The sequence below is a fragment of the Amphibalanus amphitrite genome, unplaced genomic scaffold, assembly GCF_019059575.1.
Source record: "Amphibalanus amphitrite isolate SeventyFive unplaced genomic scaffold, NRLGWU_Aamphi_draft 000077F_arrow, whole genome shotgun sequence".
Classification (NCBI taxonomy): domain Eukaryota; kingdom Metazoa; phylum Arthropoda; class Thecostraca; order Balanomorpha; family Balanidae; genus Amphibalanus; species Amphibalanus amphitrite.
Window position 1 is genome coordinate 1,135,506 of NW_024881573.1, and position 26,657 is coordinate 1,162,162.

At 49.4% G+C, this 26,657-nt stretch overlaps 1 protein-coding gene across 1 annotated transcript in view; it reads right to left on the reverse strand.

Annotated features, from left to right (window-relative positions):
* Positions 1 to 8,640, reverse strand: part of LOC122379422 (intraflagellar transport protein 74 homolog) — a 439,917-nt gene extending 431,277 nt beyond the window's left edge. Inside the window, exon 1 of the mRNA XM_043361638.1 lies at positions 8,517 to 8,640. The gene's annotated coding sequence lies outside the window, so the exon portion shown is untranslated. The remainder of the gene's footprint in view (positions 1 to 8,516) is intronic.
* Between the last annotated feature and the right edge of the window lie 18,017 nt (positions 8,641 to 26,657).

Sequence of the window (26,657 nt, forward strand, 5' to 3'; positions counted from 1 at the left end):
CACAGGCTAACAATGACTATCTATAATCATTGTGCCATGAACTGCCATTCTTAAACACCGGTTTCGCTGCGCTGAGCGGTGGCCGTCCCGTTGTTGGATTCTACAGCTGGCTGGCGGAAAGCGTTACCGGCCGCCCGTCCACCGCCCGCGGGCCGGACCGAGCGGTCCCGCTGACCCTACCTGACCTGAGCCCGGCGCGATATTGGACAGGCAGACGGGGGTTCGGCTCAGCGAAGGCAGCGCCCACTGGTGCTGGGGACTTTTTTAATAGACCTACTGTACACGGCAGGGGGACACTCGAGGCCAAGGAACCTCAGCTTAAGCAGCGGGTTTGGGTTAGGCCCCTTAGATCGGAGGCGCGTCACCTTTACTACTCCTTGTGAGCGGAGCTCCGCCTGAATCTCGGCCTCCTCGATGTACTGGAGTGCTGGGGAGTAGCAAGTGCCCGCCACGGTGTTTAGGCGGGTAGCCGGGGCGGCCGTAACGGCCGTGCCACAGAAAGCGGTGATGCTCAGGGCGAGCCGAGCCTGGTCCTTGCTAAAAAAACCGGATCAATATGTTGCCTGACCGGATAACTTTTGCGTTTACGCACGGGCCGATTAGTAGGTCCATCTCCCTCTGCAATTTAAATGGGGAGAGGCGGCGGAACGAGCCATCCGGAGTCAAATGGATGAAGGACTGGCCCTCTGGAACTTGGTCCATCATCGGGTCAGGGAAGGGTTCGGGGGTAGGCTCAGATGGATAGGGGCCCATGAGAGGGAGGACAAGAGGTGGGCGGGGGCGAGACAGCGTGGGTGCCATCCTTGTTTTCTTAGAAATAGAAATTAGAACAAGCGGCTGCGCCACTTGCTTCGCGGCGTAGCCAGAAAATGCGGCAGCAGCCAATTTGTTTCCGAATGGTGTTTGATTTAAATTGATCTGTCGTCTGGATGCAAAGCTGTGGACGGAAACGTGCAGAGGAAAATTTTGAACATAAAAACTATTCTGAGGGCTTAGGTGGATGAAATTTGGGTCATACGGGGTCAAGTCAGGTCAAGATGGTCATCCCTGGTCACACTGGGTCAGGTCAGGTCACCTTCGGTGAGGCCAGGTCGTATAGGTCACCACGTCACATTGGATCGGCCTGTACCACACCTCTACTACTTCTACCCATACCACTACTCCTACCACTACCCCTACCCCTACCCTACTCCTACCACTACCCCTACCACTATTCCTACCACTACCCCTACCACTACCTCTACCACTACCCCTACAACTACCACTACCACTACCTCTACTTCTACCCCAACCACTACTACTACCCCTACCACTACTACTACCCCTACCACTACCACTACCCCTACCACTACCCCTACCACTACCCCTACTACAACCCCTAGTCCCTACCCCTACCCCTAACCCTACCACTACCCCTACCACTACCCCTACTACTACCCCTACTACTACCCCTACCACTACCCCTACCACTACCCTACTACTACCCCTACTACTACCCCTACCACTACCCCTACTACTACCCCTACCACTACCCCTACCGCTACCCCTACCACTACTACTACCACTACTACTACCACTACCACTACCACTACCACTACACCTTCCACTACCACTGGGTCATGTGAAGTCACAGGATATAAGATAAACTGATAAACTAAAAAAAATAGTTCCTTACCCTGCTCCTACTCGTGTCATTCCATTATTCTTAATCGTATTTGATGGAAACAGCGCCTTGTGACAAATGTGGCGCATTGCGACAAAAGTGGTGCATCTGTAATTGTCGTTTTGCGATGCATCCTTCTACCGAATTGCACCTTTATCGGACAATATTTGACAAAGCTGTGCAATTTGCGGAAAAAATGGGGCCTTTAGACAAATGTGACGCATTACGGCAAACGCGGCGCATTTGTGTTAGCGCAGTGAAAACTGTCTTTATTTACCGAAAATCAACACCTTCATTCGCCTCTGTTTATCAAAATAAATAATCTGTCAATCCGGAAATGAGAGGCACCCGCCGCCGATCGTCATGCATTTAGTTGCAAAGTCCATCAAACCCGGCTGCCGATGCTTTGAAGACCGAGCAAATTTGTGAAGAAATACGCACTTTTCCAGCGCGTGCCACGTGCGAACCATACACCCCCCGGGACTCGAACCTCGACACTGCACGTGCCCGTGACGTCATCAACACCGTGCGAAAATTTCAGCCCCATCGAACGCACCGTTTGACCTGTGCACGGCGTCAAAGCACCCCTCTGCACGGTGCAAACACACACACAGAAAGACAGAGTTTCATTCTACAAATAGTATAGTAGACTAGGGTGACCCGCGTGCTCCGCAACGCGAAAAGGGATATTTTCGATCGGCGGGTGTTCGGTTGTTCTTGTGTCGGTTGGGTTATCTATCCATTTCGGTCGATTGCTTTTTGACGGCTAAACGTTTGGTTTGTGGAAAAAATATCCACCGCATCGAGGTGCCCGTGTCTGAAGCATGCTTTCCACTTCAGAATCTGTCAAATGTGCTTTATAATTGAGGTGCGTAGTTTTAAGACAAATGAAAGGCGTAGATAATTTTCGCTAAAAATCGTTTTGCAGAGGTTTAAAACATTTATATTTTTAAGAATACTGTTGCTTGTCATGCAAACGTGATGATTGGATCTTGGAGAGAATTGAATGCTCTTTCTAATGATAGCATTTTCAATTATCAAGCGTATCAGGTTAAGCAGCAAATCCCGTGTATCTTTTTAGTGGCACATTATGGACAAATACCATTTTAATTCAGCGATTTTTCCACATTGTTTTTGATCAATTAGCTGTCCACAATTTTTCCATGAGAGGCGGTACATTTCTCTTGGCAATTGACGTTGTTTCAACTCTCTCAGTCTGATGGTCACGGGAAAATAAAATAAAATCCAAAATCCGTTTGAAATGGCACTTTTTGAAATGAAATTGCCCTCACACTTGCACGTGGCGCGTGCCACCCCTGCACCGCACACTATTCGATTGCCCGTTCGATTCTCTACACGATGCTGTTTTCCCCGTGCCGATCGGGCGCACGGCTACCGAGATATTGCACGGGGAACGGACCCGTGTCGGGCAAATTTAGCCATTTTCGCCCGTTTTTGCCAGCCGATTTATACATGTAAAGTCTATGACGCGAATTTGCACTTTTTGGGCACGCGCCACGCGCTCGCTATCGATCCGATCGAGCCGAGACCGCTCAAAGGCACGTTGTCCATCCTTGTTCTATAACTTGCGCAAATTTCAGCGCGGTAGGTGCAACGGTGTGACCTGTAACCCGCGCTACGTAGCACCATGTCGCGACCTTCGTAATAGACAGAAACTACGCCTTCCTCAAATAGTAATATAGACAAGCGGCTGCGCCACTTGCTTCGCGGCGTAGCCATAAAATGCGGCAGCAGCCAATTTGCTTTCGAATGGTGTTTGATTTGAATTGATCTGTCGTCTGTAAGCAGAGATATGGACGGAAACTTGCAGAGGAAAATTTTGAACATAATAACTTAGTTGGATGAAATTTGGGTCATATGGGGTCAAGTCAGGTCAACTTGGCCATCCCTGGTCACACTGGGTCAGGCCAGGTCCCCTTCGGTCAGGCCAGGTCGTATAGGTCACCACGTCACATTGGATCGGTCTGTACCACACTTATTCTACTTCTACCCATACCACTACTCCTACCACTACCCCTACCACTACCCCTACCACTACCCCTACCACTACCCTTACCACTACCCCTACCCTACCACTATCACTACCACTACTCCTACCACTACCCCTACCCCTACCACTACCCCTACCACTACCCCTACCCCTACCCTACCCCTACCCCTACCCGTACTACTACCCCTACCACTACTACTACCCCTACCACTACCCCTACCACTACCCTACTACTACCCCTACCACTACCCCTATCACTACCCATACTACTACCCCTAACACTACCCTACCACTACCCCTAATACTACCACTACCCCTACCGCTACTCCTACCAATACTACTACCACTACCACTACCACTACCACTACCACTACCACTACACCTACCACTACCACTGGGTCATGTGAGGTCACATATTATCATATAAACTGATGAACTAAAAAAAAGAGTTCCTAACCGTGCTCCTACTCGTGTAATTCCATCATTCTTAACCATATTTGGTGGAAATAGCGCCTTATGACGAATGTGGCGCGTTGCGACAAACATGGCGCATTTGTACCTGTCATTTTGTCATGCATCCTTCCACCGAATTGCTCCTTTATCGGACCATATTTGACAAAGTTGTGCGGTTAGCGGCAAAAATGGCGCATCGTGACAAATGTTGCGCACTATGGCAAACGTGGTGCATTCGGTCAAGCGCAGTGAAAACTGTCTTTATTTACCGAAAATCAACACCTTCATTCGCCTCTGTTTATCAAAATAAATAACTTGCCAATCTGCAAATGAGAGGCACCCGCCACCGATCGTCATGCATTTTATTGTCAAAGGCGATTGAACCCGGCTGCCGATGCCTTGAAGCAAGCTTGAGAGCCGAGCAGAATTAGGAGAAAATGCGCCTTTTTCCAGCGCGTGCCACGTGCGAACCATACACCCCCCGGGACTCGAACCTCGACACTGCACGTGCCCGTGACGTCATCAACACCCTGCGAAAATTTCAGCCCCCTCGACCGCACCGTTTGACCTGCGCACGGCGTCAAAGCACCCCTCTGCACGGTGCAAACACACACACAAAGTTTCATTTCACAAATAGTATAGTAGAAGCGGCTGCGCCACTTGCTTCGCGGCGTAGCCATAAAATACGCAGCAGCCAGTTTGCTTTCGAATGGTGTTTGATTCATACCGATGAGCCGTCTGGAAGCAGATATATAAAGGAATATACTGATGGCTTAGTTTGATAAAAATTTGGGTCATACGGGGTCAATTCAGGTCAAGTCGGTCATCCCTGGTCACACTGGGTCAGGCCAGGTCGTATAGGTCACCAAGTCACATTGGATCGGCCTGTGCCACACTTCTACTAATTCTACCCATGTCACTACTCCTACCACTACCCCTACCACTACCCCAACCCCTACCACTACCCCTACCTCTACCCCTACCCCTTACTACTACTCCTACCACTACCCTACTACTACTACCCCTACTACTACCCCTACCACTACCCCTACCACTACCCCTACCACTACCCCTACTACTACTCCTAACACTACCCCTACCACTACCCCTACCCCTAATACTACCACTACCCCTACCGCTACTCCTACCAATACTCCTACTACCACTACACCTACCACTACCACTGGGTCATCTGAGGTCACAGACTATCAGATAAACTGATAAACTAAGAAAGTGTTCCTAGCCTTGCTCCTAACTTGTCGCTCTATTATTCTTAATAATATTTGGTGGAAATGTCGCTTTGTGACAAATGTGGCGCATTGCGACAAAAGTGGTGCATTTGTAATTGTTTTGCCATGCATCCTTCCACCAAATTGCCCCTTTATCGGACAATATTTGACAAAGTTTTGCGGTTAGCGCCAAAAATGGCACCTCGTGACAAATGTGGCGCATTGCGTCAAATGCGGTGCATTTGTGTAAGCGTATTAAAAACTGTCTTTATTTACCGAAAATCAACATCTTCATTCGCCTCTGTTTATGAAAATAAATAATCTGCCAATCTGCAAATGAGAGGCACCCGCCGCCGATCGTCATGCATTTTATTGTCAAAGGCGATTGAACCCGGCTGCCGATGCCTTGAGATCCGAGCAAAATTTGGAGAAAATGCACCTTTTTCCAGGGCGTGCCACGTGCGAACCATCCACCCCCCGGGACTCGAAACACGACACTGCACGTGCGCGTGACGTCATCAACACCCTGCGAAAATTTCAGCCCCATCGACCGCACCGTTTGACCTGTGCACGGCGTCAAAGCACCCCTCTGCACGGTGCAAACACACAGACAGACAGAGTTTCATTCTACAAATAGTATAGTAGATGATCAAATTCAGTGGCAAAAATAGAGGGCTTGACAAATTATTACGGCCAAAACAGAACTGGAATTACCCGCGAAGATGTGCCCAGGCGCGCCTGCGGTTAGTAAAAGCGCGCCAACAAACCGCGCCAAGAAACCGCGCGAACGCCGCTAGCTGGCGGGCTGACGTCACGCTCACGTGACCGGCGTCGGCCAATCACCGCGGCCGGCACCGACGAGGAATGGAGTGGAGCCGGAAACCGATGGAGGGAGAACGAGAATGTGAATATTAATGTTATAATTTAGAAGACAAAGTGAAATATAGACTTGAATAAAGCAAGATGACGGAGAAGGGAGGGAAATGCACCGGTCTGTTGTCTGAAACAAACCAACCAGCGCACAATTCGGATCGGAGCAACCTAACTAATGCGGACCGTGGCAGAACACGTCCGCACCCGTCGGAGCCTAGTCGCCGAATGAGTGCTATCATATGTACCTAAGTTGTAGGTAGACTGCACATTAATATAAGGTTATTATTGATATATAATGCTATTACTTACCACGCAATATCATTTAGAAGCCCATGTTCTTATTATTTTTGTGATTATTTTTCATAAACGTGAGTTTTGGAACTGTAGGTGTTGCAATCTTTCTCAAATTTTAATGTCTAGCACGAACAGAAATATTAAGATGCAGAATGTTAGATAAAAAATGACTAAAAATTACACGGATTTCTTTTCTTCAAATCAGCTCACTTTATGAAAATACGGTTGTTGATTTTTTATTTTGTAAAGTTTTCAATCGTAAGATCAATGATTGAGACTCATTTGGCCCTTTTTTCAGCGTTTTGCTCCTCGAAGCTAAAACTACAAGAATCTGATATCAGAAAAATCATCACCGCTAAGTGCAACGATCAAGCGAAGCGTGCCAGCAAGAAGCGTGGGGAATAGGCGCCGGGGAACGCTGGTAGTGCGGAGGAACGTTGAATAAACGTTATTTGACATGCTGGGAGTGCTATTTATAAATTGGATAGGACGAAATGTCATACAGACCACGGAAACGACAGCTAAATCTCATAACACAGACAACAATGGAAGACAATGAAAGACTTGAGGCTGTGGAAGATCTTAAACATTCGTCGGTGCTGCCCGGGGTTCTATGTTGAGCCGAACGGTGCTTTTTGTGTTTATTTGTTTGTTAAGTTATAGTCCTAGGCGAGACGCGCTTTCAGGGACCGGAACGGCCTCCCTTACCGTATTTGCATTACCAACGAAATACCAATTACATTAGGATTGAAATACCACATACCAAGTTGGTATCGGTTTGGTATCGGTATACCAAAAAGTTGGTATCCGATTGACATCTCTATTAAATACCATACACCAGTGTCGCTTTCATCCTTTATCCAAACAAACCGTGAGACACAAGTTCGAAGCACACTGCCACCTGTCAGGACAGAGGCTGGGAGGCGCTGATTTCTGTACTGGGCCCGATGCTATACATTATACAACCAATTGCCAGCTGAAATGCGTACGATGTCAATCGGTCGTTTTAATTATGCTATGAGGCAAGTGATAAATATGCAGTATTAGTAATGCACCGCCACGGGCAGTTTTATCATATTCCTGTTTATTTTTATCGTTTTTATCAATTTTAGTTCGTACTGCGTCTGTGACGTGAGGAGCAGTCCCATCATTGTATCATGTGTTTTACCATTGACTCTAAGCAAAGAAAAGCCACTTCTGCGTGAATTCGCCCGAATAAACGGTATTGGTATTGGTAAAACGAAAACGTTTTAAACTGCAGATATAGGTACTGTTTTCTGACAAACGACCACAATATTCACTTTTGAGGAGGCCCCAGAGGCGAAAAGGTTTGAGGCCTCGTCTTATGAAGAGGCCCCCTACTTCGGCTTCCCACCCTTGGCAAAAATCCGTGGCGCCGCCCCTGCCCACATAACTAATCGCATTTGTCATGTAAATTGGACCATAAAACACGCATCACACGACACTTTCATATTGTGACCCTCAGTGACCTGACCTCTGTGACCTGACCTGGTATCAGTGACCTCAGATAGCAAAATATGCATTTGGCGAACAATTCTGCATCGATGATTTTCAATAACATACCAATTTACTCGATTTCACAACACATTTCTTGAAATGCCTGTAAACGGTTAAAATGCGACCTTTGACCTGACCTTTGACGTCACCGGTTGGACCGAGGTCAATGAAATTGGGTCACAAGGTAGTTCCTCGGTGGGGCTATCGAACGCTGTTTAAAGTTTGAAAATCGGCCGGTAAATTTCTGAGGTCTTAGGGGGGCCGAGATTGAGACGCCCCCCCCCCCCCTACGGGTGGTAGGGTCCGCCGATAGCCCTACGGAGCGCGGGTTAATGGAACAACGGTATATTCCAACATCCAAAAACGGCTCGCTGGGCGGAGCCTTTTTCGGGTAGGACGAGCACAACAGCTGAATCAATACAGGCTTTAAGGCCCCGTAGCAATGTCAAGAGCTCTACCACGCTGAATGCCTTACCAGTCGGCTGGACGTGGCGCCGCGTCAGTGGAGGTCTTACGGTCACCTCTGGCTACTGCAACCGCGTGGCCTGCTAGTACTGGCACTGCGATACCTCTGCTGCAGCAGCGACGTCGTACTGCGATCCCACTGCTGGCAGCGACGCCGCACTGCGGTACCACTGCTGGCCGGGGCGAGGCGCTGCGGCCTGGTATGTGTTGTGCTGAGCCGTTGCCATGGCAACTGCGCGGGCCGGTGCTGATGGCCGGGCCCGGACGCGTATTCGCCTAGTGCATATTGACCAAGGGGGGGGGGGGGGGTGCGCTCCGGGCTTTTAACATTACGAAAAGTGGAGACACCTTCGCTAGCGCTGTCAGCACCGTAAGCATTCTAAACAACAACTGCAGTAATCCCACCAATCAGCGTACGGCAATACTCGACGCTCATTGGCTGATAAGCCAGTGACGATTTAGGGGGCCAGGGCGTTAGAGGTAACCTATAGCAGCACGGGCCGTTCAGTTTAGGACTTAATTTTGATATTATTCAGGCCAGACTGATAAAACTCGGGTCGTTTATGAAAACTGCAGTTCATTCTTGTAGTGGTCCGAAAAGTCGTTTTGCTTTTTTTTCTAAAACAATTCGTTGAAAAATGAGTTATTAAATGCGTATTCATTCCAAATTTGCCCCGTTACCATGGCAACCTAAGTTTGTTTAGTCCCCAGAGTCGCCGTTACTAAATTCATTTTTGTCCCCAGTTTTTCGTCGGGAGCGTTCTACCTGGTTTATATCACGGTGACTATTAGTGGTGTCAATCGGAACTTGAATCTTCGGAATTCCGATTTTGTCCAATGTCCAATTCGGAATTCGGTTGGACAATGACAGCAGACTTTGGACAACTTTGGACAATCGCTTGCTACACCTCAACATTCTTATAAAGTAATCAGTGGCGTACCCAGGAATTTGCGAAGGACCAGGACATTGGACGAGAGGGCGCCAATCAAGGAGGGCGCCAACAACAAGGAGGGCGCCACATATCTGAAACTTGAATGTGTCAGTTATGTTCGTACACGTGCGGAACGAACATAACTGACATTGTACAAGCGTACACATTGATCAGCCTCAGGCAGCGGTACACGTGCGGTACGAACATAACTCATAACTGCGAACGTGAAAGTGTCGCGGCCGAGCATTCTGGGTGAGTCTGTGGTGCGCGTTGCATCACTGTTCCGTTGCTATTTTGTATTACTGGTGTCATGTGCATTGCTACATTCAATATAATTTCCTCACTGAGAGCCGGCTTTACTCTTATCTATCGGCGCTTCTCCGTACTCCGTAGGAGTATCTCCGTCACGTCTGCGGTCGAATATGTAATAGCAATTGTGTTTTTCTTCAAACGCCATTAAACTGAATCGAAATGTGCTCTCGCAAGACATGTCATCAAATAGCCGATTACAAAAAGCAAAGTATTTTGCTCACAGTGCTATATATTTACAAAATATACCTACCACTAACACCCAGCGACGGACATCTCTCACCTTGGCATATATCCACAAAATATAGCACTATAAACTCCCCACGAGGGACGTCTCACTCCTAAAATGATGCGGCGGTTTCTACGGAACATTTCTCATAAAACTTGCTTCCCACGAGTGACACCTCTCACAGTGACATATATGTTCAAAAAATATGAAACTTCCAACTCCCTACGAGGGACTTCTCTCACCATTAGGTGCACATATTTACAAAATGTAACACTCCTCTCCCCACGAGGGACGTCTCACACATCAAAATCTGAATCTCTAACTCCCTACTTCACTTGAAAGTGAGGCGGCGGTTTCCACGTCCAAACTCCTCGGGCACATCGTCATAGTTCAGAGCTATGTCACGGTTCAGGTAAAGAAGTGCCAAGCCGTTAAGACGATGCTGTGACATGGTGGATCGGAGATAGTTCTTTAAGTACTTACAGGGTGTCCCATAAGTTCGTTCTCACCTAAATTTTACGTTTTTAGGCTCTCTTGCTTAAAGGCACGCTGAAATTGGTTCGTAACTGAGCTTACGTGGTTGCCATGGCTGGTAGAAATATGCTCCACATTAGCTAATTTCTGTAGACAAAATAGTTTTTGCTATAGAGCCCGCTTCCTACAGAGACGGCTAACGCCGCAACATAGAGGTCTCCGATACGGGTACGTCTCAGTATTTAGTCAGCACGTGACCATTCGCGACGATTGAGGGTGATTGAGGCCTACCAGTCTGTAGCCAATGTCCATCGCTAACTGGACGCACAGTCAGCAAGTGACGTCGATGATTTGTCGGGAGTCAGTCACTGCAAGTTTATCCTCTTTCCAGTCAGCCCTCAGGAGTGAGCCAAGTGGCCAAAACTGTGTGGCGCCAAAGTGGCCATCAAAAGGGTCAAAGGGTTACAAAGTTGGTAAGCAGACTTTTCAGGATGGATTACCAGCTGTCTAAGAGTGTTCTTTCGGGGTACATAACTCAAGGTGACTTAAGCTTTGCTTAACGGAGGGCACAAAACAGTCAAAAACGTCTTAAAATGGCCAAACATGAGTTTCGTTATGTCTGAGGCTAAACAAAACAGAGGGCTGGTGACATCAACCAGGTCATCAGGACTAACTAGTCCACGTTCGAGATGAAACACCCGTCCAAACCCGAATACAACCCCATAAGGGCGAAGGAGGAGGCCTCCGTTTCGTCCCGTTATGTTCCTATGCAAAAGGCCAGGGTCACTGTGTTGTGGGGTTATAGGCGTTCTGGAGTTGACCAAGTTGCAAGTGGCAACCCAGAAACAGTTTTGGGAAGCAGAATGCTTTTCCAAGAACATCTAGGAGGAGTTTCAGCCCTCAAGCTGAACTCGAAACGCGAGTATGAACATATTTATAGAGGAGAAAATGGCATCCGGGAGGTCGTAGGCCCATCTTCAGGCAAGACAGTGCATCAGTGCACAGGTCAAGCAAAGCTTAAAAGCGGTGCAAGGAGACTGTGACAGGTGTTTGTGGCAAGATCACATGCCAGGCACCTCATTGGATCAAAATTTCATAAAAATTTGTTGGTTATGCTGAAATTGAGGCTCGTCGAAGCGTAGCGCTGTTCCAGCCTCGAGGAGCTCACGGCGCATGTCAAGTCAGTCTGGGCTAACTTTAAGCCTACTATGCAGCCAAACATGCCGGTTGGCATGCCGCAGCATGTATTCATGTGTTTGCCCATTAAATGGGGAGCACATTGAGGGGTCATAAATATATTAAAACGCAATGTACTCTGTTTCACATGCAAACATAATGTGAGAACGAACTTATGGGACACCCTGTAAGGGCGCTGAAACACCGCTCATTGGTCGCAGTGGTTACAGGCAGCGTAGCATATATGTGTAGCAGTTTCTTCATGCACGGAAATGTGCCCATCGTTTCCGCCTCGCTCATGGCACTTAGAACGTTGTCCGGCCGCTCCTCCTCCGCCGCATTGCCCCAGAATTCCTGCCAGCGAAGGAATTCGGCGTGCACTTCATTCATGCTGGCATCCATGAAGGGGTTGTAGTGCGTCACTCCATCCTGGGCGTCGGCGAAGCTGCGGCCTACACAGACTGAAGGCAGCAGGGAGCACAGCAGGACTCCCCTTGATCGATGAGACTTGAATCGCTCACGGAGTTGGTGCAGGCACGTATCTACGAAGGGCAGAAAGACTGATCTCCTGAAGTACTCGCGGGCGTCATTGGCCGGCGGATTCGAGCGATGTGTCTGTTTGCCAGTCCGTCTCGGTAGTTTCAAGTTTGACGCCATCCTCTGTTTCTTCATTGATGAGATCGAAGAGTTTGTCGTATGTGTCGCCGTCTCTCATCGACTGAAGCACTTCCATGCAGCTGTCGACGCTGCGGACAGCCTGCAGCAGGTCTTGATTCATCGTCTGCAGTTTGACCGAGAGCGGTTTTGTGACGCTGAGAACTTTGCAGGTGATCTCAAGACAGAGGCGGAACGTGGGTGAGACGACAGAGTCCAGCGTACTATAATAATAAAATAACTTTATCATCAAGCTATAAGATTAGGAACATGGCCATGGGAGCTATTCAGAGACTAGAGCTGCAGCATTTCTACATATCCCATAACTGACACCATACTCATGAAGTCGGAGGGCGCCTTCTGACCAGAAGCACGCCAGTGAGCCGGGAGGGCGCCCTCTGATCAGAAGCACGTCAGTGTGTCGGTGGGGCGACCTCTGATAACAAGTACCTCACCGGTGAGTCGGAAGGGCGCCTTACGATCAGAAGCACGCCAGTGGGTCAGGAGGGAGCCTTACGATCAGAAGCACGCCGGTGAGTGGAGAGGGCGCCTTCTGAACAGAACCATGCTAGTGAGTTGGAGGGCGCCTTCTGGTCAGAAGCACGTCAATGAGCCGGGAGGGCGCCCTCTGATCAGAAGGACACCAGTGAGCCGGGAAGGTGCCATCATCTAGGAGAGCGCCGCTATCGACTGGAGGAGCGCAAACACTGGACAGAGGGGCGCCGCCATAATCTAGGAGCGCGCCGTTATCGACTGGAGGAGCGCCAACACTGGACAGAGGGTCACCACCATCGTCTAGGAGGGCACCGCTATCACTGAAGGAGCGCCAAGACTGGACAAAGGGGCGTCGCCGTCATCATCTAGGAGCTCGTCGCTGTCGACTGGAGGGGCGCCAACACTGGACAGAGGGGCGTCCCATCATCTAGAAGCGCGCCGCTATCGACTGGAGGAGCGCCAACTCTGGACAGAGGGGCGCCGCCATCATCTAGGAGCGCACCGCTATCGACTGGAGGAGCGCCAACACTGGACAGAAGGGCGCCACCTTCGTCTAGGAGGGCACCCTATCTCTGCAGGAGTGCCAAGACTGGACAGAGGGTTCGCCGTCATCATCTAGGAGCTCGTCGCTGTCAACTGGAGGGGCGCCAACACTGGACAGAGGGGCGCCCCATCATCTAGGAGCGCGCTGCTATCGACTGGAGGAGCGCTAACTCTGGACAGAGGGGCGCCGCCATCATCTAGAAGCGCGCCGCTACCGACTGCAGGAGCGCCAACTCTGGACAGAGGGGCGCCGCCATCATCTAGGAGGGCGCCGTTATCACCAGAGGAGCCGGAGCGCCAACACTGGACAGAAGGGCGCCACCATCATCTAGGAGGGCACCGCTATCACTGGAGGAGCACCAAGACTGGACAGAGGGTTCGCCGTCATCATCTAGGAGCTCGTCGCTGTCGACTGGAGGGGCGCCAACACAGGACAGAGGGGCGCCACCGTCATCTAGGAGCGCGACACTGTCGACTGGAGGGGCGCCAATACTGGACAGAGGGGCGCCGCCATAATCTAGGAGCGCGCTGCTATCGACTGGAGGAGCGCTAACTCTGGACAGAGGGGCGCCGCCATCATCTACATAAGAGCGCGACACTGTCGACTGGAGGGGCGCCAACACTGGACAGAGGGGCGCCACCCACCATCATCTAGGAGCGCGACGCTATCGATTGGAGGGGCGCCAATACTGGACAAAGGGGCGCCACCGGCCCACCATATCGTCTAGGAGGGCGCCACTATCACCAGAGGAGCGCCAATACTGGACAGAGGGGCTTCGCCATCAACTAGAAGCGCGCCGCTATCGACTGGAGGAGCGCCAACACTGGACAGAGGGGCGCCAGTCACTGAGGGCGCCGGGGACGATGAGCCAAAGGGACAGGGCATGCACGGAATGTCCTGTATGTGCGTACGCCACTGCCACGAGGGACGTCTCACTCCTAAAATGATGCGGCGGTTTCTACGGAACATTTCTCATAAAACTTGCTTCCCACGAGTGACACCTCTCACAGTGACATATATGTTCAAAAAATATGAAACTTCCAACTCCCTACGAGGGACTTCTCTCACCATTAGGTGCACATATTTACAAAATGTAACACTCCTCTCCCCACGAGGGACGTCTCACACATCAAAATCTGAATCTCTAACTCCCTACTTCACTTGAAAGTGAGGCGGCGGTTTCCACGTCCAAACTCCTCGGGCACATCGTCATAGTTCAGAGCTATGTCACGGTTCAGGTAAAGAAGTGCCAAGCCGTTAAGACGATGCTGTGACATGGTGGATCGGAGATAGTTCTTTAAGTACTTAAGGGCGCTGAAACACCGCTCATTGGTCGCAGTGGTTACAGGCAGCGTAGCATATATGTGTAGCAGTTTCTTCATGCACGGAAATGTGCCCATCGTTTCCGCCTCGCTCATGGCACTTAGAACGTTGTCCGGCCGCTCCTCCTCCGCCGCATTGCCCCAGAATTCCTGCCAGCGAAGGAATTCGGCGTGCACTTCATTCATGCTGGCATCCATGAAGGGGTTGTAGTGCGTCACTCCATCCTGGGCGTCGGCGAAGCTGCGGCCTACACAGACTGAAGGCAGCAGGGAGCACAGCAGGACTCCCCTTGATCGATGAGACTTGAATCGCTCACGGAGTTGGTGCAGGCACGTATCTACGAAGGGCAGAAAGACTGATCTCCTGAAGTACTCGCGGGCGTCATTGGCCGGCGGATTCGAGCGATGTGTCTGTTTGCCAGTCCGTCTCGGTAGTTTCAAGTTTGACGCCATCCTCTGTTTCTTCATTGATGAGATCGAAGAGTTTGTCGTATGTGTCGCCGTCTCTCATCGACTGAAGCACTTCCATGCAGCTGTCGACGCTGCGGACAGCCTGCAGCAGGTCTTGATTCATCGTCTGCAGTTTGACCGAGAGCGGTTTTGTGACGCTGAGAACTTTGCAGGTGATCTCAAGACAGAGGCGGAACGTGGGTGAGACGACAGAGTCCAGCGTACTATAATAATAAAATAACTTTATCATCAAGCTATAAGATTAGGAACATGGCCATGGGAGCTATTCAGAGACTAGAGCTGCAGCATTTCTACATATCCCATAACTGACACCATACTCATGAAGTCGGAGGGCGCCTTCTGACCAGAAGCACGCCAGTGAGCCGGGAGGGCGCCCTCTGATCAGAAGCACGTCAGTGTGTCGGTGGGGCGACCTCTGATAACAAGTACCTCACCGGTGAGTCGGAAGGGCGCCTTACGATCAGAAGCACGCCAGTGGGTCAGGAGGGAGCCTTACGATCAGAAGCACGCCGGTGAGTGGAGAGGGCGCCTTCTGAACAGAACCATGCTAGTGAGTTGGAGGGCGCCTTCTGGTCAGAAGCACGTCAATGAGCCGGGAGGGCGCCCTCTGATCAGAAGGACACCAGTGAGCCGGGAAGGTGCCATCATCTAGGAGAGCGCCGCTATCGACTGGAGGAGCGCAAACACTGGACAGAGGGGCGCCGCCATAATCTAGGAGCGCGCCGTTATCGACTGGAGGAGCGCCAACACTGGACAGAGGGTCACCACCATCGTCTAGGAGGGCACCGCTATCACTGAAGGAGCGCCAAGACTGGACAAAGGGGCGTCGCCGTCATCATCTAGGAGCTCGTCGCTGTCGACTGGAGGGGCGCCAACACTGGACAGAGGGGCGTCCCATCATCTAGAAGCGCGCCGCTATCGACTGGAGGAGCGCCAACTCTGGACAGAGGGGCGCCGCCATCATCTAGGAGCGCACCGCTATCGACTGGAGGAGCGCCAACACTGGACAGAAGGGCGCCACCTTCGTCTAGGAGGGCACCCTATCTCTGCAGGAGTGCCAAGACTGGACAGAGGGTTCGCCGTCATCATCTAGGAGCTCGTCGCTGTCAACTGGAGGGGCGCCAACACTGGACAGAGGGGCGCCCCATCATCTAGGAGCGCGCTGCTATCGACTGGAGGAGCGCTAACTCTGGACAGAGGGGCGCCGCCATCATCTAGAAGCGCGCCGCTACCGACTGCAGGAGCGCCAACTCTGGACAGAGGGGCGCCGCCATCATCTAGGAGGGCGCCGTTATCACCAGAGGAGCCGGAGCGCCAACACTGGACAGAAGGGCGCCACCATCATCTACAGGGTGTCTCAAAAGTTCGTTCACAGGTACCAGCCATGCTTTTTTGTCAATAATTCTGAATCAACAAGAAATTAACAGTCGAAATTTTGCATGGGCATTGGTGACAACCTTCCTCAAGCAGCCTCATTGTTTTCAAGTGCATTCGACCCTTCATGAGCTCACAAAAAGGGTTCACCTCTGACCATGGGTCAGGCACGAAAATGTAGGTTGCAAAGTCGGGTATGTTGTGAAACTCTCTGTTTCAGGAGTAATGGGAATGGTTAAGTCGGAAATGACACATGGCTAAGTGTCGGCGAGGATGAGTGCAACATGATGATCATCTCATAAAAACGGTGGCTAAAATTTTTGAAGGACGAAACCATGCGAGACTAACGGCGTTTTGAACGACCCTCGCACAACAGCAGACTCGTGTTCCGGAAAGCAGCTGAAAATGCGGTCATAACTATTGAAAACTGGCAAGAAGGTCACAGACAGAGGTTACCCATTTTCAAAAAGTGCAGGTCATCGTAAAATAAAGACAAATTATAATTTAAAATTGTTTATAATATCTATAACGCTAATTTTTGGGGACAATAACACAAAAATCGTCAATGCCAAGGACACCTGACCCTCCAAAAGTATCAGTTATTGTAAAATTTTATCTAGCGAAGTTTCAAGAGGCAGATCTGCAGCGAATAATTTTCTTTTAAACACAAAATCCCGATAAAACCACACGATGGACAGGTTTGGGCCGTTTACAAAGCAGAACATCTCCCGAGGAAAACACTCCGCAACCGAGCGAAGGTCTTGGCATGGGGAATGACGAGCGCTTGGAATTTGCAAAATTTGCACAATGTGTCTGAGAAACAGACGTCCGACACATTCTGCTACCATATGATGCGAAAAATTTACTCCTGGTACTTTCCGTTTGTTCAGGACTGGGGTCGTTTTGAAAAGGAAAATGGCGCTTGGGATGTCGGCGCCAGTCATTCATGAAGGAGTTAGCGCCAGAGAATGCCTACAAAATACTCAAGAATGGTGTCGATGCAAGCTGTCGGCTTTCAGGGAAAATCAGATGTTGCCGGGGAGCTAGTCAAAACTAAATCCGACGCAGAAACTGCAGGGGATTCCCCTGCAAGAGCTTGAAAGCTGGTAACCTTTTATCAGCCTCCGGCAGCTGACGGAGCAACAAAAATCGGTATGGGCAAATATTTTTGGAGATACAGCAAAGGGGTTGGTTTCCAACCTTCTTAATCAGTTGTCAAAGCATGCATATTTGTCTAGTGTACACACAGACACCAAAACCTTATACTTTTGGCCGGTCCTTATATGCTTTATTGGCATGGGAAATGTGTGAACGAACTTTTGAGACACCCTGTAGGAGGGCACCGCTATCACTGGAGGAGCACCAAGACTGGACAGAGGGTTCGCCGTCATCATCTAGGAGCTCGTCGCTGTCGACTGGAGGGGCGCCAACACAGGACAGAGGGGCGCCACCGTCATCTAGGAGCGCGACACTGTCGACTGGAGGGGCGCCAATACTGGACAGAGGGGCGCCGCCATAATCTAGGAGCGCGCTGCTATCGACTGGAGGAGCGCTAACTCTGGACAGAGGGGCGCCGCCATCATCTACATAAGAGCGCGACACTGTCGACTGGAGGGGCGCCAACACTGGACAGAGGGGCGCCACCCACCATCATCTAGGAGCGCGACGCTATCGATTGGAGGGGCGCCAATACTGGACAAAGGGGCGCCACCGGCCCACCATATCGTCTAGGAGGGCGCCACTATCACCAGAGGAGCGCCAATACTGGACAGAGGGGCTTCGCCATCAACTAGAAGCGCGCCGCTATCGACTGGAGGAGCGCCAACACTGGACAGAGGGGCGCCAGTCACTGAGGGCGCCGGGGACGATGAGCCAAAGGGACAGGGCATGCACGGAATGTCCTGTATGTGCGTACGCCACTGAAAGTAATCGTGTTTAGCATTGATTGGCTATTAGAAAGCTCAGCTTTCGATATGATTACCACTTTTGAGCTGGTAACGATACATTAAAAGCAAATTAATTAACGGTGTTGAGTGTAAACTATTGCGTAGATGTCGGACATCTTTGGACAAATGGCTGGCTTGGACATTTTTGGACGGAAAGTCGACGTAAGTATTGGACATTGGACGGACATTGGACATATGTTTTCTGAAATTGACATCACTAGTGACTATAATTAGTTTATATAGCCTTGATATTGACTAATAACATCGAAAGAGTAGAGTCCCCACCTAGCGGATGCAGGCGCGGCGCCACGGATTTTGTCCAGGGGGGGGGGGCAGAGCTTCCGGGGGGCCTCACACCAAGGGGGCCTCCCAGCAGTGGGGCCTTTTTGTTGTACCTATCACTTACAAATCATGTATCCTTTTATCCTGGTTGCTTTTCTTTCCAAACAAGTTCACATGCTTTGTGTTATGGACGCCGTGGACGCCAGTATCCAATCAAATAGTACCTACCTACGTCTTAGGGTAAGTTTGGGAAAATGGATTTGTGTGGTAGTAGGTACGAGAACTTAAACTTTAATGACACCGTCAGGGAGACAATTTCGTGCGTGAGACAGTCCGATCAACAAGCCAGTACACCGACGACTAAGCTCGGACACATGTGCTTCCCAGGACAGGGCGCTGTCAAAGACAACACCCAGATTCCCCACCTGCTCGCATGGCTGCAACACAGAGTCACGAAGAGAGACGCTGAAGTCGGGTACTTTCCGTAAATTTTGCCTGCTGCCAAAAACCATGAGTTGTGTTTTGTTTGCGTTTAGCTTGAGGGCGTGAAGACATAACCAGTCACTGATTGATGCGAGTGAAGCTTCCATGCGAGAGATAAGCGATCTGAGGTCGTCGGCACGGCCGCTCACTAGAACCTGGGTGTCGTCTGCATATTGGAAAACGGTGGCGTCACCTGCGTATAGCGAGAGGTTGTTCGAAAATATTGTGAAGAAGAGTAACGGTCCCAAGGCAGATCCTTGGAAGACGCCCATATTATTTGGAAGCGGCCGCGACAGCACTCTACTTCCGGCGCCGTTAGATAGGGACACGCTCTGGGTGTGCCCCGTAAGAAAAGCAGAAAACCAAGAGGTCTCGATCCCGTGCATAGCCAGTTTTTTAAGTAAAAGTTCGTGGTCGATGACATCAAAGCATTTGCTTAAGTCAAGGAGACACAGCAGTGAAAGTTCTCCCCTATCAGAGCCTGCGAGGATTTGGTCTGTGACGGACAGCAGAGCGGTCTCTGTGGAGTGTCGGGGCGAAAACCATGCTGCGAGGAGGCAAGGAGATAGTTGTTTGAGAGGTAGTGGTAAAGCTGTTGATGTACAAGGCGTTCCACAACCTTCATAATCACGGGGACTAATGAGATTGGTCAAAAGTTGGTGGGATCCGAGGGGCTGCAGATTTGAAGATGGGACGGACTGTGGAAGGTGGAATGTTTCCAGGAATTGGGGATATCGGAGTTGGTGATACACGTATTGATAATGTGAAGTATGACGCGACCGATAGCTGAGAAGCCGGACTTTAACATTCGGATGCAAATGCCATCAGTGCCACTGGCGCCTGAGTTGCGCATGCCGAAGATAGTGTGACCGAGTTCGCCGAGAGTGACCGCGTGGAGCTGGAAACTACATGCACCGACCCGGGGGAGGCGAACGTTCAGATCGGTAGCGGTGTTAAGAGACCGGACCTCTGCAGCGATGCGAGGTCCGACAGAGACGAAACTAATGAATTCAGTTCATCGGCGGGTAAATTAGGCTGCACACTAGGACCGTCCTTTTTCCCTGCTACAACTGTCCTGATAGACTGCCAGACCTTATTGGGACCCCGATCGTTGATATCCCGGCAGTTGCTGGGGTATTTCGCCACCCACCGTTTGCTGGGGGGGGGGGGGGGCGTTCAACGCCCCCAGCCGATAACTCGAGAACCAATAGGCGCAGCGAAACGCACGAGGCGGCAAACGAAAGAACGCGACGAGACGCTTCAGATGAATACTTTAAAGTTGAATTTTGAGGTCACAGGTCGGGTCAAGGTCAGGTCAAACACCTGAAATCGGGCTTTCAGTAGCATGGACTTCAGGACTTAGCAATGGGCGCCTCTCGTCATAAACTCTGTCAAAACGGTGTTCAATCCATCATATAAGGCTTACAAGAGTGTCAGCTCCATGTAGGGGTCAGTCAAGCATAGGTCAGGGTCAAGGTCAGGTCAACCGGGCAGGCACATATCCCCGAAAATCAAAACTGATATTCGCAGCCTGTGACACATGTTTTATGGGTAATTTGGGGCGTAGAACACGATGGTGGCATTCATTTTATCATATGTGTACGTGTTTGGCTAAAAAAGTTCAATTGAAGAAATACATGTATCATGGTCTCGAAGTACAGGGTGTCCCCAAAAAATGTACCTCACTTGAAATTAACCCGCGCCCTGCTGGGGGTCCTGGATTTCCACGCCCTGCTGGGGGGGGTGTTTGAACACCCCCCCCCTTCTAACTCGGCTCCTGGGCCACGTAGCGATACGCAGAAGGCGGCGTTCGAAAGAGCGTAAAAAATAATGACGAAATCACTTCGGTCAATTTTTTGGTCAGGTCAAAGGTCAGGTCACCAGAGGTCATTGAAGGCAAAATTTCGCCGATTTCCAGGTCGAATTTCGAAAATTTCCAAGAAGCCAACGCATAACTCGGGAACCAATAGAGCTACAGCGCCGCGGAAAAGTGCATTCGATAGTCGTGAAAAGGATCGTGCCAGCCTGGCCGAGATGCGAGTACCGTACAGCTTCCGGCGAAGCACAGTGGTCCCACTTATTAAAAAAGCAGCTTGGACCCAAACTGTCCGGATAGCTACCGACCAATTTCTTTGGTGTCCACGGTATCAAAGCTGCTCGAATTACTGCTTCTTCGAGAAATCCAACTTTCTTTCCGACCTTCAGACCTACAGTTTGGATTCCTTCAGCGCCGGGGCACCAGAGAGGCAACGCTACTCGTCCAGGAAGCGGCTGGCCACTATTTGTTGCACGAATCCCCGCTGTTTGTCGCTAATCTCGACGCTCGTAAGTGCTTTGACCGAATATGGCACGCTGGCATCCTACTTCGGGCTAAAGACTACTTATCTCGCCGAAGCTGGCTGGTTTTAGCCTTCTGATATAGCGACCTCTCAGCACGAGTTCGGTTCGGAGGTTCTATATCGGATGCGTTTTCCGTACCACGAGGGGTGAGGCAAGGTGCGCTTCTGTCACCATGCTTGGCCAATATTTTCTTAAGGCCGCTGATACAGCAACTGGACGCTACCGGCCTTGGTGCAATGGTCTGTGGTAAGCATGTCCCAGTAGTGGCTTACGCTGCTGACCTCCTAGTCATGTCGGGGAACGCACTTGACCTGCAAAAGCTATTGGATTCTGTCTCAGAATTCTCAGTTAGCTGGAGGCTCGAATTTGTTAACCCGGTCCCGAGCGCAACCAAAAGTCACTGTTTCATTTTCGGTGCTGGTCTTTTAGCCCAGCGACCTGAGTGGCACTTATGCAACCAGTTGCTCACGTGTAAGGAATACACTGAGCACCTTGGTGTTCAGCTGCACCCGAACCTTCAGGGCCGAGTGCACGTAGATGCACGCGTGTCCCGTGGACGAGGCGCCTATTTCGGTCTCTCCCGAGCGGGTTTGTTCAGCTCGCAGCTCCCTGGCCCTGACAAAGCTTTCCTTTGGCGAGCCATAGTATCCCCGACCCTGTTATTTGGTTGTGCTCTGTGCCCTCTGGGACCCGCCGACATCTCTCGTCTCGAGTCCTGGCAAGCAGCAACAGTCAAAGCTGCCTTACGTTTGCCATCCAGAGCCCACCACACAGCTTTGCTCGCTGCTCTGCACATACCGAAGGTACAGGAGACTCTACGTCGCTCCATCATCGCGTGCTTCCGTGATGCGTTCCGCGAAAATCACCGCCTACGCCAAATTCTGGTTGCCAGCCTGGCCACTCTTGTTCTTGGGGATGCCTCATCGGGACACTGCGCGCCTATCGTTAGATTTATGTTCATCGTATGTGGGGCCAATATGAGTGTGCTTCTACAGGTTGCTGGAGGTCATATCCCACCTGAGATTATGTACACCCCAAGACCCCCCTGTGGAGTCACCGACTCGCTCAGTTGGCTCCTGGCTCAGAACACTGAGGAGGCATGGGCACTAATACAAATGATATTAGCGCCACCCATATGATAGTGTTATGTTGTTTTTGGTATGCCTATGTTTTGGTGTAGGTATGATGGTGCATATGTTTTCTGGCGTATGTCTTGTGTGCATTGTGTATGTTTGTTATGCCCATGCTTGTCTTGTCATAGACGTAATACAATTGATGATGATGATGATGATGATGATGATGATAGCCCTGTTAACGCCCTTTCTGAGTAATTCTCTCGGATTTGACCTAACGTCAACGGTTTTGCCTGCAGGGGGCAAAAACTGCAAAAATAGCCGATTTTTTCGGAAACAGTTTTTCTGCAATAACTTTTGACCCAAGCGTTGTACGAGCTTACTTTCACCGGCATCGTGTTCCTCTCGTCAAGACGCATCGAATGCACTATAGCTTGACCTTGAAAGGTCAACTTGAAAATTTGACCTCAGGTCAAGGTCATGACCTGACCGGAAAGGGTCATGTTGCATATCAGTCGATCCGTATCGTCGAGCTGAACACATATAAGGCATTTTCATCGCTCTAGCATGCCTCTATCAAAAGCTATTTGCGAAAAACTGTTAGATACCATTCGTGACCTAAGATGACCTCAGGGCATAAACAAGGGTCACGGACACCATTTTCATGTTCAGTGTGTCTAAACCACTTGTAATTCGGTGTTTGGGAGTGTTTATAACGTCTTTCGTCCAAAAGAGACGCATTTCATTTTTCTCCCATTGACTTATAATGGGGAGGTCGCAAAATTGACCTGACCTTAGGTCATCGATATCAAAATTCTGAGATATACATTTTGTAAATGCTATTGCTCTTAGCAATCGCTGAAAGTTTCAAAGCGATGGGTCACTCGGTGTAGCTATGACAGACATTGAAACTTTTTATGAGGTGAGGTCACTTCAAGTGACCTGGTGACCTGACCTTGAATGACCTTGGTCTGAAATTTTCACAACATGTGTAGAATTAATGTATGATAAGGTGTACCAAAAACGGCGGCGCTCCGCGCCGCCGTTTTTGAGATATTCGTGAAAAACTACAAGGGGGGTGTTCAAACACCCCCCCAGCAGGGCGCGGGTTAAGATATCTCAATGTCTGAGCAAACAATGATCCTAAATTTGGTACCATATGAAAGCTCATTCCATAGCATTTCGTTTGATATAAACTATTTTACTGTACGTTACGTGACAGCCGAGTGATAACGAAAGAGCAAAACCCTTGCAATTTAGCACTTGAATTACTGCCACAAGTCTTTCAAATTTGTGTCTCATGTCAACTGAAGACATCTCAGAAAATACGCACGTGATGATAGCTATCATATATTTTATTAAAGCTAATTTCATGGCAATAACACTCCACATCTTTCATTTTGCACAATGGGGCAACTGAGCAAGGAGGAAAGGATTCAAGTTGCACATCGCACAATCCTACCCCCAAACCGGATCTGTGGTGCAAACCTAGCGGAAATTAAAGGCCCACTTCAAAACAAACAAACAAAAAAGCTCCTCCCACAAGTGTGCAAAAAGTGTGTGAACACCATCAGCGTCCAATGGCTACAGCAGGACGGGGCCCACACACTTCCGAGATCAACGATGGTCTGGCTCAACGAGCGCATGGGTGATCGGATCATATCCCAGCGTGTCAAAGTTAGCTGGCCGCCACACTCCCCAGACCTATCGCCTCTTGACTTTTATCTGTAGGGGCTCCTCAAGAGTGTGGTATACGCAAGGAATCCTCAAACTCTGGACCAGCTGAGGAACTCGACCAGGACATGCATCCGGAAAATCCCGCTTGAAACATGTGCCCGCGTAGCCGAAGAGTCCTAAAGCCATGTGTGCCGAGCAAAAGGGAGGGCACTTCGAGCGTTAGCACGGCTGAATCTTTAACTGCGATGTGATGCGATGTGTGTTTGTTATGTTAGCAATGCATGAATGAAACCTAATTTCAATATTTCTAATTGTTTACTTCTGAGCTGCTGAAAATATCGGGAAAACAATGGGGTTGGGAACTCGATTTTTGAAGAATGTATAGAAATGATCAGACTATTTTCGCAGAATTTATGGTGCATACAATTTCCTCATAAAATCATCATGCTGAGAGAAATGGGGGAAGACAGATAGAAAACATATTTTTTAAAGTTCTTGAAAAAGACGCTCTTGATGCTGTTACGTCACATGTCACCTTCTGCGGTTGACAAATAATGGCGCATCTGGCGCACCACCGATTACATGTTATTTCTATATGTGAAAGAGGTTGTTTGTTTCACTCTGCCATTTGCGCTGTTTTTAGCTTTAAATCATGCTAAATCATTCACGGGTGAAACCACGGACGTATAAATAAACTGGACCCGCAACCACCTCCATTCAGGTGAAGCCGACAAGGCGCCATTTTACGTTGCCAAAAACCGTGCTCTGGAAGGTCATCGAGCCAATACAATTAGAATTGCGTCCAAACGGATGATCGGATCGAGATGCTGGTGGTACCGTTCGACGGGTAATTCCTTGAGGCAGGTGATGATGGATGTCACATGTCACCCGGTGTCACATGGCGCGTGCCACGTGCCGACAAACTTACAAAGGGCAAAAACCTTTAAGCGACGCTTCAAATCAAACGAAGGGCGGCACAGGTGCCAAACTCACAGGTCACATGTCCCAGTGTTCGACCACAAACATATGGTATGCTCGGCATCAGGGGTTGCCGAATGCACGCGCTAGTGGCGAAAAACATGTTTTGAGGAGGCATCCTCCGATTCCGGAAAACCTTGACCTAGGCACACCAAATTTGGCACACTGACACTACTGGACACGCACTTTAAGGTGCTGTACAAATGGGCGTGCTGGGGTACACGGTGCACGTGCTGTGCACGTGCAAACCTTTTGATGTTGCACTCCAGGGCCCAATCTTATAAAGGTTGTGCTACCAAATGGCGTACTATCATTCCACCCCACTCTATTTACGGCACCCTATTCACGCAATCTTATAAAGAGAATAGTATGGTAATTCTATTCACGCCATTTTGCCCCCGGTACAAATCAACGCCAGCAGGAAACACGCGACGTGATTTGTCAATGTCTTGTCGCCGTCGCTATTGGAAATTATGCGTACTGTTTGCGAACAGCAAAAGTTATGTGTTTTAATTTTTATGGGGCATTTATTTCTTTTAGAGACACACATATGTGTAATAAATAAATTATTTATGGAAAACGTGATAGCAAAGTATGGAAAACACCAACATGCTTGAAGAATTCTCCTGAAAAGTGGATTGCCGACCAAATAAATTTCAGCGAGGGCATTCTCGCGCTCAGAAATTCGAGTGAATAAAGTGTTTCTTCTATCTTATCATTTGCATTTATTTGCTGTTAAGGTATTGCAATAAATTTGCTAAAGAATTATTTAAATAGTCATTTAATTATAGCTCGGCTACTGTTTCAGTAATTTAAGTAATGCCGTTGACAATGAAGCTCCTACAATTTGAGCATCAGGATACGTAGATTAACTGGATCAATTCAAGCTATAGCTTATTTTCCTTCTTGTCATAAGCTCTTGATATTTTCCTTCTTGAAGATAAACTACTAAAATTCGAAGACTACGTACATGAACTGAATTAGGTCAAGTTACAGCTTATTTTCCTTCTTATTCAAGCATAGGTACCTGTTACCTAACCTAAAGCTAAAAAGCAATTCCTCAAAAGATTGAAGAACCCAGTCTACATATCAAAGGATATCAAGAAAAATACTCGGCTCAGAAGTCAGATCGAGATGCAGGAAGAGAAGAAACAACACATTGATCCGTAACTGTGCCAGACAGAAAGTGAGGAGATACGAATAGTGAGTAGGAATTAACAATTTTTTGACAAACTAAGGTATATCATCATTAATTTAAATATCTAATCAGAAGCCATGAAGTGCCCGTTATTTGTGTCATACGTGAGACGTGAGAATAGGCTAAAGACCCATACCGATTCTATAATGCAGTGGCTGCCGAAAATCTATGATGGTTACTGGTGCTAAAATCCT